Source organism: Schistocerca gregaria, chromosome 11 (genome assembly GCF_023897955.1).
Source record: "Schistocerca gregaria isolate iqSchGreg1 chromosome 11, iqSchGreg1.2, whole genome shotgun sequence".
Lineage (NCBI taxonomy): Eukaryota > Metazoa > Arthropoda > Insecta > Orthoptera > Acrididae > Schistocerca > Schistocerca gregaria.
This window is the reverse complement of record NC_064930.1, coordinates 60,546,868-60,565,465: the sequence shown is the minus strand read 5'-3', so window position 1 is coordinate 60,565,465 and position 18,598 is coordinate 60,546,868. Positions and strand designations below refer to the sequence as shown.

General features: G+C 39.2%; 1 long non-coding RNA gene across 1 annotated transcript; it reads right to left on the bottom strand.

Moving 5' to 3' along the window:
• Positions 1 to 1,518: 1,518 nt before the first annotated feature.
• LOC126295419 (uncharacterized) lies at positions 1,519 to 13,332 on the bottom strand. The gene is made up of 3 exons (XR_007552488.1): positions 12,851 to 13,332; positions 12,054 to 12,144; positions 1,519 to 3,406 (listed from the first exon to the last, which is right to left on the bottom strand). It is a non-coding gene; the product is annotated as an uncharacterized LOC126295419 (long non-coding RNA).
• Between the last annotated feature and the right edge of the window lie 5,266 nt (positions 13,333 to 18,598).

Below are 18,598 nucleotides of genomic sequence, written 5' to 3'. Positions count from 1 at the left end.
GTCTCATATTTAAAGTTATGCTGACAAAACTGGATACTGTGTAACCGTCTACACCGTAAGGAAGAGAATGTGCACACATCGCCATTATGAATATAGCACTTATTGTGTTGTTTTAAGATCAAAGACTGGATCAATATAGCTCTCCATACTAGCCTAGCTTCTGTGTGCATAGCCGTCTCTGACCAATAACTGCAACACACGTCTATTTGTACTTCCTCACTGTATTCAGTCCTTGGTCTCCATCTAGAACAGCAGTCGTCAAACTCTTACTCGAGAGCCAATACTGACATTCTGAACAGGCACCTCAGGCTGCATATGTTATTGCTTTATAATTAACTGCCAACATAAATTAATATGTTATGAACCCCAAACAGACTAGTTATGTAAACTGACATATGGGCGGGAGATTGGTATGCTGACCACACGACCCTCCATATCCACACTCAGTGATGCATATGGGCTGAGAAACACAGCGGCCGGCCAGTACCGCTGGGCCTTCATGGCCTGTTCAGGCGGAGTTAAGTTTAGTTTTTAACAGACTAGTTATAGAAAAAGCGTGGTAAGTTGGCCGCGGCCCCAAGCCAGCACCGTTTGAAACACTATGTCAACTGATCTCTGTTTCAGATTGCTGCCACCCTTAGCAATCCCCAAGCTGTGACACTGTAATCATACCATTAAATGTTGTCGCTTTATTTGTGTGAACACATGACTGACTGATAAACAGTAATTGTACTCATATTTAAATTCCTTTTCGAATATGAGGCACGATTACAAATTTTTATTAAACTTCATGAATGTCTGCTTCATAAATAAAAAGACTCCTCTTGCTGCACTGCATTATATTTCTTCCAGATGCATTTCACCTTTTTTCACTTTATCATCAGTAGAATCTATAATGATACAGTTTTGTTTTGGTATGCATTACTCGTATGTTATAAAACAGTTCCCTTCTCTTTTTATGTAAAGAAATGATTGGTTACAGATCTTCACATTTTCAGTTGGTATCTGCACTTTCTGCCATCTAGTCACATGCTGTGAAATTCACCCCGGGAGAGAGAAAATACAATGCAGCAAGAGTAGGCGTTTGTTATTTAAAAAACAAATATTTCTGTGCTGACTATGGAGGATGACTATGCAAAAAAACTCATTATCTTGAATATCATTTTAATTCTACTGTATCATTAATGAATCCGTTAATTAAAGAACACTGTCATACATTATATGGGAAAAAAATTGTGTTCATTTATCATATTATGCAGATATTTTGTACCATTGAAGAGCATTATATTCTGAAAGGAATACAAATAAAATGAAATTAAGTAAAGCTATTAAATATAGTGAGCTGATGCAATAAAGTGTTCATCACCACTTCCCAAATTTAAGACAATTACAGTCAAATACAGAGTCTTCATAAGAAAATGAAAAAATATACAGTAAAACCAACTGAATATGTTTGGATGAATGATGTTAGAGATTTAACTGATAGGCCAGCAGTTATTTGTGGGAATAACACAAATGTTAAGAAATAGATTTAGTGTCTTTATTATCAACAATCCAAAAGGAATTCCATATTTGATTACATTTTTGAGTAACTTGTCACACACATTTTAGAAAAATGAATAATAGGGAAAAGTATTAGTTAATACCTTAATAAATTACCATTCGAAATGCATCCCTCTGGTCGTAACAGTTGTGGTCCAGGAACAAAATCAGAAAAAAGATTAGCTGAAGGCGTTCAAGGAATAAATCCTCTAGATGATGCTTGCAGAAAACATGATATTGCATATACAAATAATAAAGATTAAAACAAACAAACAAACATACATACATATATAATAATGTATCAGAATAGTGTCAAATTGATTTCATATTCCCTGCTACAAGTATGTATCACATTCGAAGGGGACAGCCTCTGTAATGCACAATGGCGAACTAATGTTACTTCCATTTCAAATTTATACAATAACAGCTGATCTGTATGAGGCATACACGCCTGTCAGCACAGGAAGACAAAGAAAAAAAGAAACATTTCTCACTCCCCACAACTGCAGGTATATCTACACCTGCACACAGCTTCGCTCTTGTTTGCTCACGGTGCTGCTGCAGATTTCAATGCTGGTCTCTCAACAAAGCTTCACGCTTGCCTGGTCCCCGACAACACTGACAGACTGATTATGACTGGAAACACGTTGCCTAGTTGGACGAGTCTGGTTTCAAATCGTATCGATCTCATGGACGTGTATGGAGACAACCTCATGAAACCATGGATCCTGCATGTCAGCAGGGGATTGTTCAAGCTGATGGAGGCTCTCTAATGGTGTGGGGCATATGCAGTTGAAGTGATGTGGGACCCCCGGTGCATCAATTATAACAGGTGACATGTAAGTAAGCATCCTGTCTGATTATCTGCATCCATTTGTGTCTATTGTGCATTCCGATAGACTTGAGCAGTTCCATCAGGACAATGTGACACCCCACACAAACAGAATTGCTAGATTGGCTCCAGGAACACTCTTCCAAGTTTAAACACTTCTGTTGGCCATCAAATTTCTCAAAGATGAACATTATTGAGCATATCTGGGATGCCTTGCAACGTGCTGTTCAGAAGAGATCTCCACCCCTTACCCTCCTATGGATTTATGGACAGCCCTGCAACATTCATTGTGTCAGTTCTGTCTAGCATTACTACAGACGTTAGTGTAGTCCACGCCATATCACAATGCAGCGCATTTCAATGCTCTCAAGAGCCCTGAAAGATATTAAGCAGGTGTACCAACTTCTTTGGCTCTTCAGTGTATGATATCACAAAGGGAAATATGAAAAATTATTAGTCCTAAATGAATCCGATTGACATTATGATTTTAGTTTTTTGTATTATGTTTCAAATTATCCTTTAGCTGCAATTAATCAAAGATGTGTAGTTTTTTATTATCGCAAGTTGGTTCTTTTATAAATATTCAGGGTCAAGAGATGACAAAATAATCCACGCAAGATACTCCATATCCCAATGTAACACACTTGCTGTTATTTTGGACAGTTCAGTCCACAGTGTTGTTGGACTATAATGCAGGCTACAGCATGGTTAGGGACTGTTTCACAACTGCTGTAAGGGAGCTTCTCTCATGTCAGTTACCTCTGCGAAGTGGCTGCATGCTTCTTGCATCTCAATCTGCGACATGCCAGCAAGAAGCCCCGTCTTCGCTGCCATGTTGTGAAGTGACATGCAAGAAACACAACATGGCGTCGAAGACTGGGCTCCTCCCTGCCAAGATGTGACTGCGTGCTGACTGCTCCGAGCCCCTGGGTGCCAGAGTCACGTCTGCGTCATTTTAAGCTTCCACCAGCATGCGCAGGTTGCTCACAAAACTCCCTCTCTCAACCTTCATCTCTGCCATTACAGTCACTTCTGAAACATACAGAGTGCAGTGTAAGTGGAATCTGTCATGCCGCACATAAAGTAGTTTATCTGTTGTTCCACCAATGCAGAGTAACAAAGATCTCAAACTAGGTCCAGCTCTTTTAAAGATTCTGAGGTACACCCACTCTATATATATATATATATATATATATATATATATATATATATATATATATATATATATATATATATATATATATTTCCAGTAATGTATATAATAATTTCAAGTATAAGGAGGAACTTAATATTTTCTCACACACATTTCATATAGCTGTCAACGTTTGAGAATGTTGATATCATGTGATGTTTTCAAAGAGGAGTAGGTAGCCTTAAAGCTGCACCTTGAAATGCTGCCTTCTTCTTTAGTAGTGTCCTACAGACTTTATATTATTACAAAATAGGAGGTCTGTTCAGAATACTGCGGAACATTCGTAATTTCATGCCAATAATGTGTTGGAGCGAAATGTGGTTGGCATCTCTGCACATGCTGTGTTTAATGCATAACTGCCAGAAGGTTCGTTGATGTACGTCTGCTAGTTACTGTTCAGTGCTATATTGAGTACCATGTTGTGTCACATACTTTGCAAATTTCGAGGTGGCAGAGTTAAGAGGAGCCACGTGTCTGCTTTAAATTTTGCGTGAAACTCAAGAAAACCTTTACAGATACACATCAAATGATGCAGAAAATGCACGGTGATGTTTGCTTAAGCCATACTCGATGTTACAAGTAGTTCACACTGTTTAAAACTCGCCGGACAGAAATTAAAGGTGACCCTCGTTCAGGACACCCTTTGAAGCCTGCTGATGATGCTCCCATCAGGAACTTCAACAAAACTGTGTGTGCCAATCAAGACTTACTGTTCTAGAGATTACAGAAGAATGTAACATTTCGGTAGGATCATGTCATAAAACACTGACACAGCATTTTGGGATGCATCGTGTTGCTGCCAAGTTCACCCCACAATTCATGAGTAGAGACCAGGAAGACCTCCGCCTCACAATCTGAACAGTTTTTGTATTCAACAAATGAGAACAAGATGTCCCTTAAAACATCATTATGTTAAAACAACAAATTGTGTAACACCTTGCTGATATTCTGTTGTGGGGACACAAAAAGCCTCTGCACCTATTCAGATTTTGGGAGTGCTTCAGCTGTGATGATTCTGTCCAAATGTGCTACTTGAGTTAATATCAACAGTAACATGAATCCAATTTTCCATGTAGCATCAACATCACCCAAGTATGTCTGTACGAAGTATCACAAGTGATTCATAAGTCCCAAATCACATTGTGAAATCCCCTGCACTTGCTTCTTGTGATGTAACGGGTTAAAGTGGATAATCACTTGCTCGACTTTCAGCTTACATACTGATGAAGAAGGAAAGAGCATGAACACAAAGCAGCAACCTTGCTTCCCTTGCACTTCTACCACACATTCTTCCCACCTCCAAACCGTAACACACGTGGAACACAATTTATCCATAAATATGATTATTGTTCTTAGATGTGGTACACTCCTTTAACATTTGTTTTTAACTCCTTTCATTTCAAGGTAAACATGAATTTTACATCTGTAGAACAATAATTTTCATAATGTTGCAATTTTTCTAACCCCTGCAACACAAACTATTAGTCCTGGAGAAAAAAAGAATAATAACTCTTTTGGTACAAATTTTAAATTTGTATTGGTAAATATTTTTGCTGCAAGCTGCTACTGTTCAAGTTGTCCAACAAATTATAAAAAAAGGAACCTTTAAACAACCCCTCCCCCACTCCAACGCGCACACATCACTGGACAGGATTTTCAGTATAGTTTTCAGGACACTCGTTCCTAGTAATGTGCAAAAATTTGTGACTACACAATTTCATTCCCTCATTTACCTTCTCTGACTAGATTGCATGGTGAATACACATCTTTGAGTCACATCAGTAAATTTCTGCCAGTTTGTGAAAATTAGTTCAGAACACTGTTGGCATATTTTCAATGCCACCTGGAGATGTTCATTTACAATTAAACGGGTTTTGGTGTAACAAATGTAGTTGAAACATGGTTGTGGTGATTGTTATTAACATTTAATACACCATGCAGTTAACTGTGTGAGAGAATATTAATACACGAACAATTGATTTGCCAGCAGAAAATCTGGAGCAGGAGCATGAAAATAATTTCCAATATTTTTAAAGAAAATTGTGACAGGCTATTATGGTTTAATTTTCAAGGAGAGGAATGGAAAGCCCTGTAATTGAAGTAGTGCATGAAGTGAAAGAAGATATCTCATGGTCTCTCAGCATTTTCTAAGGTTCAGCTCCAAGGTTAAGCAGTGTTTAACAGAACTCGTTAACTTTGATTCTAGAACTTCACAATTTTCAATTAATTTAAAAAGACTTATTTTATCTATCAATGTTATAATCATATTTTAAAAGGTTTTTTCAAGAAAATGTTGAACCTGGTAATCTGGATTAAATCATAACGATACGAAAATGGTTTATAAGAACCTCATGCCAAAAAGTAAATTGGCATAAAATAAATGCCAAAATAAGAATGACCTAATTGATTCTTGAGTTTCTCCCGGCGTATTTGATAATCAATACTATAGACCGGCAGTACACCCGTGGATATTTTGATTAAGAATAAACTAACATTATTCTCATGACATACCATCTGTTAGATTTGCTAACTCTCAATCAAACTGTCACTTCTCAAAGTAACCTATACATCCAGCCATGCTGTACATCAGTATGTAACAACAAAGAAGAATTAATATTCAGTGACTTTGCCAACTTACAAATAAGGAGTTACCTTACAACCTAAAATATACTTTGGGCTATGGGACAGATCAGTGTCACAACAATTGTCATTATGCTTTCGCCACCCTATCAACATTTGTTATATTTACTTACTTTCCTAAATTTTTCTACAGAGCTGAGTGTGGATTACATTTGTGAAATTGCTGGCAAAAGTAATCCCAAACTGATACTTCACTTTTTAAAATCTATAATGAAGCACATTTATATTTATTAAAATTTAAGAACAGGAAAAAAACACTACTGCAACAGTTTCACTCTTGGGCCAATGAGTTAGTTTGCCAGCCAACAGCTGACCACACTCCAAATGGCTGCATTTTGTCAAATTTCAAGTCATATGCAAATGAGGCTTCACAATTCACAAGTAGAAGGGCTTAAATTTTCTGTAATATTATTTACAAAAATGTTAAGTGAATTTAGGAGTTGGTTATGAACAAACTTGTCAGTAATTGATGGTTTATAATATATTCCTAAAAATTATTCATTATGCATTTCAGGTATAGAACATTATCAGATGGCCTGCTAAATTAACAACACAATGCAAAAATGTATAGAAATGCATTAATACAGATACAAAGGTTTTGAAAACCAACATTACAATACTGTGACAAGTCCTTCCAGCTTATAAGACCATGAAGTTACTGGATTCAAATAAAGCAATGCTGAGGTGAAAATTAAACATATTGAAGGCAAGTAGTAACCAATAAAGAGAGTAAAGTAAAAATACACTACTGGCCATTAAAATTGCTAAAAATGAAGATGATGTGCTACAGATGCAAAATTTAACCGACAGGAAGACGCTACGATATGCAAATGATTAGCTTTACAGAGGATTCACACAACAGTGGTGACACCTGCAATGTAGCGATTTCTCATACACAAACAGCAGCTGACCGGCGTTGCCTGGTGAAACGTTGTTGTGATGCCTCGTGTAAGGAAATGCATACCATCACGATTCCGACTTTGACAAAGGTCGGATTGTAGCCTATCGCGAGTGCGGTTTATCATATCGCGACATTGCTGCTCGCGTTGGTCGGGATCCAATGACTTAGCAGAATATGGAATCGGTGGGTTCAGGAAGGTAATACGGAATGCCGTGCTGTATCCCAACGGCCTCGTATCACTAGCAGTCGAGATGAAAGGCATCTTATCCGCATGGCTGTAACGGATCATGCAGCCACATCTCGATCCCTGAGTCAACAGATGGGGACGTTTGCAAGACCACAACCATCTGCACGAACAGTTTGATGATGTTTGCAGCAGCATGGACTATCAGCTCGGAGACAATGGTTGCGATTACCCTTGATGCTGCATCACAGACAGGAGCACCTGCGATGGTGTACTGAACGACGAACCTGGGTGCACGAATAGCACAACATCATGTTTTCCGAAGAATCCAGGTTCTGTTTACAGCATCTCTCACCCGTGTTTGGCGACATCGCGGTGAACACACATTGGAAGTGTGTATTCGTCATAGCCATACTGACGTATCACCTGGCGTGATGGTATGGTGTGCCACTGGTTACATGTCTGTCACCTCTTGTTCACACTGACAGCACTTTGAACAGTGGACGTTACATTTCAGATGTGTTATGACCCGTGGCTCTAGCCTTCATTCTATCCCCACGAAACCCTACATTTCAGCTGGATAATGCACGACTGCATGTTGCAGGTCCTGTAGGGGCCTTTCTGGATACAGAAAATGTTCGACTGACGCCCTGGCCAGCACATTCTCCAGACCTTATGCCAATTTAAAACGTCTGGTCAATGGTGGCCGAGCAACTGGCTCGTCACAATACACCAGTCACTATTCTTGATGAACTGTGGTATCGTGTTGAAGCTGCACAGGCAGCTGTACCTGTACACGCCATCCCAGCTCTGTTTGACTCGATGCCCAGGCGTATCAAGGCCGTTATTACAGCCAGAGGTGGTTGTTCTTGGTACTGATTTCTCAGGATCTATGCACCCAAATTGTGCGAAAATGTAATTACATGTCAGTTGTAGTATAATATATTTGTCCAATGAATACCCGTTTATCATCTGCATTTTTTCTTGGTGTAGCAATTTTAATGGTCAGAAGTGTATTTAACCCTAGCATAAAATTGTAGTTGCAAAGTAACTTGCAATGTAACTGGATAGATACAAAAGTCTACTCACCAAACAGAGGGAGGCGAACACAGATATAGAAGGTATTATGTATGCAAGGTTTTAAAGCCATTGGCTCCTGGTGGCAGAAGAATTGAAGGGGAAGGAAGGGAAACGAAGGAAAAGGATTGGTGGGTTCGTTGATTTGGGGGAGGAGGCCAAACAGTGAGGTCATCAGTTCCATCGGATTACGGAAGGATGGGGAAGGAAGTCAGCCATGCCCTTTTAAAGAACTATCCCAGAATTTGTCTGAAGCGATTTGGAGGAATCATGGAAAATCTAATCAAGATGGCCAGATGTAGGTTTGAACCGTCTTCCTCCCGAATTTGAGTACGCTGCGCCACCCCACTTGGTACGTAGGAAAAGGACTAGTAGAGAAAGGGGTAGAGTTCGGAGGAGTCACCTGCAACCCCATATCAGGGGCGAATTACCAGATGGGATGAGAAGGTAAGACATTGTTGGGAACTGCACTGGACAAGGTTTGAAAACCTGAGCTAAAAAGTGGAAAATAGGGCAAATGGAAGACAGATTACTGCTAAAACATTATACGCAAGTTAACAAGAGCACACGTCAGAAAATGAAAGATATAGAAAACTAATATGTAGTGAAGAAAGGAATAATTACTATGAAGAAATGCAGAGATTGAAGAAACTAAGCTAAATAAGCTGAGACATGTTGTAGTGCCAGTTCCCACCAGTGGAAACAAGACTGGTGTCTGGGGGAAGCATGTAGGTGGTATGTGTGGTGAAACAGGCACCAAGGTCATGACTGCCGTGTTGTAGCGCATGCTCTACAACAGTAGACATTCTCTGTCTATGCCCATACATCCTGATAACCTGGTGGTAGTCATGCCAATATAAAAAGCCAAGTAGTGGGCATGTAACAGCTAGTATGTGACTTGTCATACCTTTGATAGTAAACGTTTTGCCAGTTACAGAACTGGTATACATGGTGGTTATGTTTCCACTATGTTTACCTCACAAAACAGCACATACTAGATTTGTAGCAATGAGAGATGCAGAAGAAATCATGAAGAAATTAAGGGTCCAGTTGCAGGAACTAGGAAAAGACTGCATCTAAGCTGAAGTGTTTTGAGGTATTAAGTACTGAAGAACGATCAACATTTTATTCTCATTGCTGTTCTATCCCAGTGCTAACTAATCAATGAAACAGCGAATGGTAACCGACTATGATTTTCAGCATTTTTGATTAGCTACTAGCTTAATTTGTCTTCTGTATTTTGCACAGTTACAAATGTATGATCTTCCATTTTGTGATGCACACAGTCAAATAAAACAAGTTACAAAATAAGTATTTTTATGCCCATATCAGTGACCATGCAGCTAGAATGAAATGAACACTTTTAGCTGCATACAGGCGTTGAAATGTCAACAGGGAAAGATGAAAATGTGTGTCCCGATCAGGACTCTAACCTGGGATCTCCTGCTTACATGCTAGACGCTCTATACATCTGAGCCACCGAGGACACAGAGGATAGTGCGACTGCAGCGACTTACCTCTGGCACACCTCCCATGAAACCCACATTCTCAACTTATTGTCTCGCACTGTATTCATAGTGCCTTTGTGTTGGGCATTTGACCATCTTCTTCCGTGCACATGCAACAGTGCCTGAACTCTTACGGGAATCGGCAGTAAGATCGCGAGTTGTGAGTATAATGGGCGGGGGCATTATGAACATAGTGCGGGACAATACATTGAGAATGTGGGTTTCGTGGGAAGCGTGCCCGAGATAAATCCCTGCAGTCGCACTATCCTCTATGTCCTCGGTGACTCAGATGAATAGAGTGTCTGCCATGTAAGAAGGATATCCTGGGTTCCGAGTCTCAGTTGGGGCAGACATTTTCATCTGTCACCCTTGACAAATTTCAACACGTATGCAGCTAAGGGTATTCATTTCTTTGTAATTAAATCTTTTTACTTTACCTTTCTTCATCTTTTACTACTTGTATTAAATATATTTTATTCTGCATTTATATTGGCATGAAATATATCCTAACTTAAATCTGTAAAAATTTCTGTTCTTATTGTGAAACAAATCTTGGTATGAAGTAATGGCTTACTATCCCATATCGGCAAGCTGTAGAGCCACCACTCTTATGCCATCTAGCGTAAGTGAGGTTACTTATGTAGCGATGGCCACTATATTTATTCTTCCACTAGATGTGTATATGTCATCTCAGCTTTTCCTTCTTTATGTGAATAAAGGAACTTCATAAAGTTTAAAGACTTCTTTGTCATAGCACTGTAATTACATTGTATTGCAGTATGTATTTATGTGGAAAAAAATATGAATTTTTGTTTTCACACCTTTATACCTGTATTAATAGATATCTATACATTTTGAAATTTGCAGTATAAAAATGTGGTGTTAATTTAGTAGGTCATCTGGCAATGGGTTACACCCAAAACGCAGTATGAAAATAAAGGAATTCCATCACCACCTAGTTATTACTTTTTGCAAACTGTCAGTCTTTTACAGCATCACATTAAAAATTATTAGATATGACTGCACATCTCACTACCGATTTCCACTGGTAGTTTCAATAACCAATGTGTGATCTGATGACTGTCACACCTTTGCTGACAACACAGACCATCATTTTGCACCTATTGGACTGCATAACAATTAACCCCTAATGACATTTATCAGAAACTGCACTTTACAGCTGTTGCTTGTGCCGAAGCCTTGTTTACATATTCAAAGACAGCTTTTGATGTAGACTGCCATGAAAGCAACTTCTCAGACCAGTGATCTTTTCAAACTAAATTACAAATTAATTATTTTTAATTAGAAGGGAACACCTAACAATAACAACAATTAAATAACATTTTCCATATAACTTGATAGTGCGCTACCTGCACTGGTTCAATTTATACATCTCTTTACATTGCTGATATTCTTCTGCTGCACATTAAGAGTTGACATGTACAAGAAGCATACCAAATCAGAATAAACCCTTTCTATGCTAATATACCATGAATTCTATTGAGTGGTGCATTATTAGTTTACAGATATTTATTGAACTCTCCTCTCCATTCATTCAATGTGAGGTTCTACACAAACCATACTTTAATGTAGTGTTATGAAATGTCACATTTAACATCAACACAAAGAGTTCTTATGGGGGCAGAGACTTTATTGCTAACATGGTGGTTTTGGAACAGTTAAAGTTCCATCATCTGGTGTAAAAAGTAAAATCATTTAACCATCTGAGATCATTTTCACCCCAATGTTGTCTAAGAACAAAAGTTCAAAATGAGCAAAAAGGGCACATAAAGTCCATAAAAATTGCTCCCCCAAAAGAAAAACAGATTTTATGGAATTTATGCTCCCTCACCCTTCTTTTAGTCTTTCGGCAATTTTTGTTCCACGACAACATTGGGGTACAGATAATGTCAGATGGTTAAGTTCCCCCCCCCCCTCCCCACTAGACAATAGAAATTTGGGTGTTGTGAAACCAGCTGTATATGCAATAAAACATAGCTGATTCAGGATTATTGTGCAATTTATTCATTTTACAGAATTAAATCAACATAACCCTATTATTATAGTACTGAATTTATCATGCATCCAGCAACATAACATGTATTACGGTTACTAACACACCATCCTGCACACAGAAATTAATGAACAGCAGTGAGGAACACAAGGAAGTCACTTACCATGGTGTCTGGCTTAGCACACATTTCATCCGTTTCTTCTTTTTGAAATGGTTTTCAAATTGTCCAGAACTATAGTCTTGTATAGGCCTACCTGAAAAACGAGGTCTCTCATAAGAACACTCATATTAAATTTAAAACCCTCCACTGGCCACAGGAAATGGACAACTACACAGGAAATAACTGTAACAATTGGTAGGACACAAAATGTTCAATGGGAAAAAAAAAATCACCACTTTCTGGTTATAACATCACAAAAAGTAACAGGATATCTAAATCTCAGGCTGGAGACTATCCAATTCTGAGATTTATGAGAGATATCTTGCCTCGTTTTTTTTCCCATGAATATCTTCAGAATTATGATCAGTCAAAACAACTGAGAGACTAAAGTTAATTCACCAAATCCGAATAAAACCATTTACTATAATACTACTCATGAAGCAAAAAAAAGATAAGATGGCTCTTTAAATCTTGATAGATAAATATTGAACTGAATTTATTTTGGGCCTGTACTGTAACCCATGAGGTTTATAACATTCTTATTAGTAATGGTAAGGGCAGATGGAATTCGTACTGTGAACCACATTGTCATCAGAACATTTAATATACATTTTTAACGCACGGTTTGTTTGAAACTTTCTTCATCCGCATTTTCATGGTTTTACACCCACTACTGCAACTCTTATGAACTCACTACAGGGGAAACACGCATGCACTGATGTTCACATACTGTACTGAGAAACAACTGATCTTTTATTAACACCAACATTTAACGCATGTTCCCTCACAAAGTGACTTACGTTTTCTCTGACGTGCGTACCACTGATGACGAGTCTTCTATTCTCCGATATCGAATAATGCACTTAGTGAAAAATACACGTACTAGCAGCTCTTACTGAACCTATTTCGTTTGTTACACATCTCCAAAACCCTGTTGCTAGATGTTTTTACGAAAGTGCATTGAGGCACGCCTACTACTATGCTCTTTTGTCAATACACGATTTAGCGATCTGTAGAGCAGTATGAATTGGTGAAAACACTTATTGTTCCTCGTTCACAGACATCACAGCCCATGAGCTAAGCAAGCCACCATAACGACACAAATGTAGGTAGTAAATGTGCGACATTCACTGTGCATTCCTTCTGGTCAATAACGAAGTATTTAACACTATGACTTTCTTTCTCGGGATGAACACGTCGTCTCAGTATATTACAGAAGTGGCCAATGGTGACGCAACTGCTACTTTTCAGGTACGGAATAAAATATCTTTGAAGTAGGCCCAGTAACAAACATTATACTAATTAACACTGTATTAGTACAGTTAACATAACACGGAGGCATTTACTGCTCCTCAAGATCAAACATACTGTAATATAAATTTTGGATTAATGCTGTTTCAAAATAAAGTTTGGTATTTCCAACATACGTGGTTATAAATTTCAGTAGCTTATTTCTTACCTGGATGCACTAATTCACGTATTTCTGCCAAATACAAAATTGCAACTGTTGTTCCTTTTATATACATATATATAACAGTTAATTCTTGAAACACATAACACTGCTCTCAAAGACGTTCACTGTAAAAGAATTTACTATCAAGGATGCTTCAAGACCTAGCATACAATGTTGTTGCTCTGCCAGAACGGGCGCCCTATGTGTTTTATTCATTTCATAACTTACACTATTTCAGAACTTATGTCTGAGGTACAGGAGACATGACAAGGTTACAATTTCCTTTTTTGAAATTTTGTCACACTTATAATAATACTCCGTAAAGAATTTACTTACTTAAAATTTGTGAAACTTACAGTATTTACATCAACTCTATCATAAATTTTAGTCCATTTTAGGGATCCAGCTCAAAGTATTACTTCGTCCTTCATGAAATCTTCCGCAGCGTCGCTTTACGTGAAATACTTTGAAACGTAACAGAAGCGTTCTCATATGGTTTTAACTTACAATATCATATCTTAATTTACACTACACCCCGTGCAGTATGTGGCCTCTATTTACGGTGGTAATAAATTATCTAACTTAGACAAGAAATCTGTATGATGCAGAAAGTGGCAACTGATTAATTAAATTAAATAATTAAAGGTGTGAAGTTATCCACATAAGTAGGTACTAAAAGAAATCCACTAAATTTCGGTTTACACAATAAATCACACAAACCTGAAGGCTGTAAATTTAACTAATGACTTAGGGACTGCAATTACGAATAACTTCAATTGGAAGGATTACACAGATAGTTTTGTAGGGAAAGCAAACCAAAGACTGGGATTTATTCGTAGAAAACTTAGAACATGCAACAGATAGACTATAGATAGTGTGTACACAACGCTTGTCCGCTCTCTTCTAGAGTACTACGGTACGGTGTGGGATTCACATCAGATGGGACGGAGGACATCGAAAATGTTCAAAGAAGATTAGATCGTTTTGTATTATCACGAAGTAGGGGAAAGATTGCAACGGACATAGTACGTAAATTTGGGTGAAAGTCATTAAAACAAAGGAGTTTTTTGTTGTGGCGCATCTTTCTCGTGAAGTTTCACTTCCGAATGCGAAAATATTCTATTGGCTCCCACCTACATAGGAAGATACGACCATCATGATAAAATAAGAGAAATCAGAGCTCGCATAGAAAGATTTTAAGTGCTCGGTTTACCCCCGCACTGTTAGTGTAATCGTAGATAAATAGCTTGAAGGTAGTTCGATGAACCCTCTGCTGCGCACTTAATTGTGAATTGTAGAGTAATCATGCAGATTTAGATGTAGGTATAGACGGTAGCGTTTTTTCGTGTTATGGGGTCGTATGATTAAAACAGAGAAAATTCACTGAATCTTATTCTCAGAGCAAAAGAACATACTCTGTGCAAGTTCTTAGTTTCATATTAACAGAAATTTTGAAGCGCATTCTCTAACCAGTACTTACTCTTTTTCTTAGTTTTTTATTTTTATCCTCCAGTGCGACTCTATTTAGCAACCATAATTTAAATAAAATCAGATTTAGAGCAGTGTAAACTTGATCAGACGGACTGTGGAGAGGAGACATACGTAAATGAGATTTGAGAATATAATGGTAACACTCATTCATTGAGAGTAATGGATAAAAACAACAGTAAACCATTTGCTTGTTTGGAAGTCGGTAATTCTGTTCCGGTTCATTACGTCTTTTTTTTAATATCTTCTTGAGCCATAAACTTGTCTAAGGCATTGTATAAACTCCTGGACTGATTTCTAAGAACTCTGGTAGTACAGAGTAGGTGGCAGTAATCAAGTCTCAAGAGTTCCTGTACAATGTTGTCTCTGCTGATCACACAGTGTTACTGATATCACAAAGTGTGATGCCACCACATTGACAATAAGGCGTCCCCAATACGCCAATCTAATGTAAGTGGGCAGGGAATGATTAGTGATTGAGATGCACCCATCTACACAGTAGGTGATATTAATATCCTTTACTGTTTGGACTTAACGAGCCATTGCCATCTCGTTGTGTTTGGCTGTATACCTGTGTACCTTTTACCCTGTATTTGATGACTATCATTCCATTCCACTGACCAAGAAAGAATCGCTTGTCGTTTGATCTGTAAAAGGAGAGCTGTGTTTCAAAGTTTGATGTTCATAGGTCTTCCGCTGCTAACAGTGGGTTGTGCTATTTAGTCTGTTTTGTCATTATGGATGATGAAATGAAATGTCGTGTGACATTTCCCGTCAGGTAGACCGTTCGCCTGGTGCAAGTCTTTTGACGCCACTTCGGCGACTTGCGCGTCGATGAGGATGAAATTATGATGATTAGAACAACACAACACCCAGTCCCTGAGCGGAGAAAATTTCCGACCCAGCCGGGAATCGAACTCGGGCCCTTTGGATTGACAGTCTGTCGCGCTGACCACTCAGCTACCGGGGGCAGACATTATGGATGGTGTCAAAATGTCATTTGATCGAAATGATTTCTGTAACGTGACCAGTCTGTTTTGCTTGATAGTAGTGATCTCCCAGGTGTAGGGCAAGCTGACAGGTCCGTTTGTTCCAATTCGGATCACTAATAGAGTTTAATATGCTATGCAAGACAGTTCTTATTACTGCTTTGGAGATTGGTATGGAGTGTAACTATTTTCTTGTCTGCAGAACAGCGAGTGTTTCAGCGAGAAAAATGGAAGCATCACATGGAAGCTCGAACTTCCTTTGTTTAGCAGTTTTTTTTGGCAGAAAAATGTGCACCTCACATAATGTTCCATATCCATGTTAAGCCATCAGTATAAATTTGAGTATTGTTTGCCCACTTTTACACGAGGTATGAGATGGGCGAAAGCTCCTTTTCCGGTGCTAGAATAATCAAAATATGTTACATGAATGAACTGAGAAGATCCATGATGGTCATACTGGAACACTGGAAGGACTTCAGTGCAGTGAATTTTAATTTGCCATTGCTTCCAGTATTCGCACCATTCATAGGGAAGAAACTGCTTCCATCGGATTCCAACTTCCGTAGCAACACAGACATGTGCACATTATCATAGGCACCAACAACATCAACAAAGATGGCTGTGGTAGTTTCGTTCCATGTGGCTGCGTCACAGATGTCAGAGATTAAAGTATTTAAATTATCGATTGCTCCTTTGCATTTTAGAAACCCAGGATGGCAGGATTTGATGTGATACCAACCGCTATTCCAAGCGATTTTTGATCAGATGCTGTACAATTCTGTGGACGCAGGAAGAAAGGGCAATATGTGGATATGACGTGGCCTGTGACTCAAACAAATTGAAAGGTTGGTATGCTTGTTTGTTCGCTTTGAGCAACTCGCTGATGCGTTTTGCATAAGGTAATTTTGTCTCTATTGTATCCTTTAACTAGAGGCAAATTGAGAACTCTGGCAGCCAGGGCCATGGCAGAAGGGTTTTCATTGCAGCAGTTGAGGGAGCTAGTGATCAGCAAAAGATTGACCACAGGAGTTCGTAAACAGCGCAAGTGTCACTATATTTTACAGATGCTGCAAGATAGGGAGGAGTTGCATCAATACGTGGAAAGAGTTAAGAAGGCCTGTTTGGCCTTGTTTGTCGACTAGGCAGAACGGGAGTTAGTTTCAGTTGTCCTGAGGGGAATGTGAGTGGTGGGTAAGTCACATTTTGTTATTCGTGGTCGTCCCTCCACTTGGGAAGACCTTCGTGCCATCATTGTAGCTATATCTGTATTGCCGCTCTCGGACGATAGACAGTGCGAAGATAAAGTTCAGTCTGTGGGTATCACTTAGGGGAACTCCAGATTACCACCATCAGCTAAAGGGGAATCGCGGCATTGTTTTAGGTGCAGTTGAACAGGGCATTTAGTTCATACTTGCGTTCAGCCACAGACACTCAGTCAATAAAACACACCCAGTTGTGCAGCGACACCGGGATTGGGCCTTTACACCCTGATGTGCCCTTGTCACTGCTCAGTCATTACTCCCACTGCCTTATATTTGTTCTCGAGTAGATGGTGAACCTATTTGTGCCCTTTTGGATTCCGATAGCTCCTTTTCACTGTTGAGCTTAGAACGGTTTCTTGAATTTGGTCATCTTGCGAGACTTTGGGCGGTCCCTCCTTTGGTGCAGAGATGTCGGGTTGCCAAGGGACAGGTGTTGTCTCTGCATGGTTGGGTCCGAGGGAGTATGTCGGTAGGGGATTTCTCGTGGCCCTGTCTTTGGCCTCGGTTAAGGAGCTGCCAGTCGATTTGATTTTGGGATGTGATACTATTGGTAAAACTGCTCTTGTCTTGGGTTATTTGGGGTACGCTTTTTTCTTTAAGTTTGGTTCTGGTCAGAAATTTGGGTTCTGTGAGTGTACTAAAAGCAAGGTGCATCGAGATGCGGGAATGTTGGCTGTTGATGGTAAGGTTAGCGAGTTTGATCTCATCCAACTTTCTTCCCAGCAGGCCTCTGAACTAGGGGGCTTGCTGGAGAGGTTCCCAGAGCTTCTCTGTGATAGATTGGGGGTCACTAATGTTCTTGACTACCATATTCGTCTGACTGACCATATTCCTGTCAGGAAGTCCCCATATTGCCTCTCACCGCTGAAGGTGAAGATACTAAGGGGCAGGATCTCCAAAATGGTTGAGCAGGTAGTTATTAGGCCTTCTACATCGGCTTATGCCTCCCTATATTCCTTGTCCCCAAGGATCAGGGGTGGGACTTTCGGCCTGTCGTTGACAACGTCACCTAAATAAGAAGGTTGTACTCGAATCGGTTCCTCACCCGATCTTCATAACTCTTTTACTTGGTTTTCTGTGGCTGATTGGTCTACTGTGCTCGACCTGAATCAAGCCTATTATCAGATTCCCTGAGCCGAAGAATATAATCACGTGACAGCATTTTGTACTGATTGGAATCTGTTTGAATTTAATACGGTCCCCTTTGGTTTGGCTACAGGAACAGCCGTAATTACTCGTTTGGTGGATAATATTCTTGGAGACTTGAAATTAGTCTGTGTTTATGATTACCTGGGCGATTTTGTGATTTATAGTCGTTCGTTTTAGGAACATTTGGAACATATCCACCAAGTTTTT